The sequence below is a fragment of the Oryctolagus cuniculus genome, chromosome 2, assembly GCF_964237555.1.
Source record: "Oryctolagus cuniculus chromosome 2, mOryCun1.1, whole genome shotgun sequence".
Lineage (NCBI taxonomy): Eukaryota > Metazoa > Chordata > Mammalia > Lagomorpha > Leporidae > Oryctolagus > Oryctolagus cuniculus.
In genome coordinates, this window is record NC_091433.1 from 74,707,462 (window position 1) to 74,711,358 (window position 3,897).

Consider the following 3,897-nt stretch of genomic DNA (forward strand, 5'->3'; position numbering starts at 1 on the left):
TATTTGTGACCAACTTATTTTGCATATTCATTTTATCAGAATTCAGATGTCTCTTTTATAATCACTTTGGCCCCAAACTCTTTTATCTTTTATAATTATTGCCACATCTGCTTAGTTTACTAAATAGTTTACCACAGTATATTTACAGATTTGCAAATATCTGTTTTTATAGCTTTTGTTTTTTAACGATTCATAGTGGAACTTGTTCAATCACATATTGGAGTCCTTCTCATTTAATATCTAATGAACATGCCTAGTCATATGGATTGTTACTGAGGAGATGTTAGGGACAAATTTGATAGCTATATTTAAACATTTGTATTTTTTAAATGATTCTTTGCTACTTTATGCTTTTCAGTATCGCGATCAAGTTGATTTCCTTCCCCTTATAAAAGACTTACAGCTTTTGTACCTACTGCTGAGGACATGTGTTTTATTCTATTTGTTGAATGCTTTACTTAGTGGAGGGCTAAGCTTATGATTATTAAATAACCTGAAACTATGTCATTGTAAAAATTAAAAGAAAGAATAAGAAAGGAAAAAAAGAGAGGGAGGGAGAGTGGGCTTACCAGTAGGAGAAAGGATTGAATGGAAAATATCACTATTCTCCTAAATCTGTATGTATGAAATACATGAAATTTGTTTACTTTATATAAATAAAATATTGAAAAAAACTAAAAACAAAAAAAACTAAAGAAAAAAAGGCTTGCAACTTTTAAATTGAATCCCTGGATAAATATCCTCCATTTGAACATATAAAATATTTAATATCATAGATATATTAAGATGTTCATGTTAATTTTAAAATAAAAGGCAATTTTAGCACAAACCTTAATGTCATAATATTTGGTGGGATGAATCTTAATATGTATAAAGATTTTCCCCTGGGTAAAAAGATATAAATACAGCAAAGAAAATGTTGAAACAGAACAACAACAAAAAGATACTTTACTGTTTATAATTTAAAGTGTATTTTACTTAATCATTTGGAAGGAGGAGGTTAAACCATTTGTCTTTAATCTCCAGATTATATCTATGGGGTATAAATCCCTTATCAGATATAAAATTTGCAATTGTTATCCTCAGAAAACCACTAACATACTTTCAAATTTGTTCTTGATATTTCATTTAATGAGATTATACTGTATGTGATCATTTGTTTCTGGCTTCTTTCTCCTATTAAACTGTTTTCAAGATTCACCTCTGTTGCAACAGCTATCTGCACTTCATTTGCTTTTATTGTTAAATAATATTGCAGTGTATGATATTATATATTTGCTTATCCATTCCGGTTGATGCACATTTAAGTCATTTCCAGTTTGGGCTATTAGGAATATCGTTGTCATGAGCATCGATGTAAAAATTGTTGTGTAGACATGTGTTTTAAATTCCCAACAAAGCTGGAATTTCTGTTTATATGACAATCCTATGTTTTATATCTTGAGAAACCTCCATGTGTTTCTGAAAAAGCTACACCATTTTAGTATTCCAAAGGGAAGAGGAATCTCTTGCCTAATTGTCCTACATAGAACTTTTGGCACTATGTTAAATAAAAGGGGTGGAAACGAGCGTCTTTCTCTTGTTCTGGGTCTCCATTCAATCTGATGTTAGCTGTTGGCTTGTTGTGTATGGACTTCATTATGTTGAGGTATGTTCCTTCCTACACCTAATTTTTATCATGAAAAGATGTTCAGTTTTATCAAATGTCTTTTCTATACTATATTGAGATGAACATATGATTTTTGTCCTGCATTCTGTTGATGTGGTCTATAACATTTATTGATTTGTGTATGTTGAACAATCCTTGATCCCTGGAATGAATCCTGCATGATCATGGTGAATGATCTTTTTAATGTGCTGTTGGATTTGATTCACTGTTATTTTTTTGATGATTTTTACATCTATGTTCATCAAGGATATTGATCTGCAGTGCATGTTTGTCCTTGTATGGTCTTAAAATCAAGATTATGCTGGCCTCATATAACTAATTTTAAAGAATTCTTTCCTATTCTATTTTTTTAAATAATGTGAGAAGTACTGATGTTAATTCTTGTTTAAAAGGTTGGTAGCATTCAGCAGTGAAGCCATCTGGTCCTAGTGTTTCTTTGATGGGAGTGCTTTTTTTGTTTTTAATTGATTCAGTTTCACTACTCCTAATTGGCATTCTATTTCCTCATGATTCAATCTTGGTAAAGTATGTGAGTCTAATAATTTGTTATTTTCTTCTAGATTACTGAATTTGTTGGCATATAAGTGTTCATAGTAATCTCTAACAATCCTTTGTAGTTACATGTCAATCATAATGTCATTAATGTCTTTTTAAATTTTATTTGAGGCATACAAATTTCATATATTTCGTGTATATAGATTTAGGACCAGAGTAGTACTTTCCACCCTACCCTACCTCCAGCCACACTCCCCTCTTCTTCCTCTTCCCTCTCCAATCCCCACTCTTAATTTTTGCAAAGATCTATTGTCAGTTTACTTTATATGCATAAGATTAACCCTCCACTAAGTAACTAGTTATTTTCATCTGTGAGTTGTGGGGAATATTTTTATGGCCAAGGGCCATTTGAGTATTTATAACACCATTATTGAGCCATACAAAATCATCAAACTAAAAATTAACCTGCTATAAAATTATTGAATGTTGCATTCCACCTGTAGTTACTTTAGGAGAGCCAGACCCAACAATTTTGCAGACCTTTCATAATCCACAACTGATGTTTTCAATCCCTGTATGTATTTGAATCCTCCCTCATTTTTTCTTGGTTAGCATAGCTAGAAGTTTATCAATTTTGATCACATTTTCAAAGAACTACACTTTGTTTCCTTGATGTTTTGTATTTTAAAAATCTCCGTCATTTATTTTTATTTGATTTTTATTTTTCTTTCCTATTACCAATATTTAATTTGATTTGTTCTTATTTCTAGTTCCTTGAAGTTATTTATTTAAGATACATATATTTTTAATGCAAGCATTCATTGCTATAAACTTCCTTCTTAGGATTGCTTTGCTGTATTCCATAGGTTTCAGTATGTTGTGTTTCCATTTTCATTTATTTGAAGAAATGTTTTGATTTCCTTCTTGATTACTTCCTTGATTCATTGATTGTTCAGAACCAAATTTCTTAATTTCCATATATTTGTGTAGATTTTTTTCCTTTGTACTGATTTCTGGTTTATTTCATTGTGATCAGAAATGCTCAATATGGCTTCTTTTCTTGTAGATTTGTTGAGACCTAGTTTGAGACTTAGCATGTATGTATCCTGGAAAATGTTTCATGTGTAGTTGAGAAGAATGTGTATTCTGTAGCTGTTGGAAGGAAAATTGTGTAGATGTCTGTTAGATCTAATTGATCCAGGGTGCAGTTTAACTCTGTTCCTTTGAGGATTTTCATCTAAGTGATATATTCATTTATAAAATTGGGGTGTCAAGGCAACCTATTGTTATTGTATATTGGCTTTATGTATTTGGGTACTCCAATATTGGATGCACATATGTTCATAAGTGTTACTTCCTCTTGCTAGATTGAAGTTAATTGTTAAATAATGATCCATCTGGTCTCTTTTTACTGCTTTCAATTTTAAAAAATTAGTCTTTGTAATAAAAGTAGAATTATTCTTGCTCTATTTTGAGTTCAAATTGCATGTCATATTTTGTTCCACCCTTTCACTTTCACTGTATATGCCCTCAGAGCTGAAATGAGTTACTTGTAATCAGCATATAGTTGGATCTTGTGTTTTAATCCATTCAATCCATTTAGTTACTCTACACTGTTTTTAAATTATTTTACTTAAAAATTTAGCAGACATATAACAATTATATATTTTTGTGTGGTACTATGTGATATTTCATTACATCTGTACAATATGTAATATTCAGTCAAGGTGAAT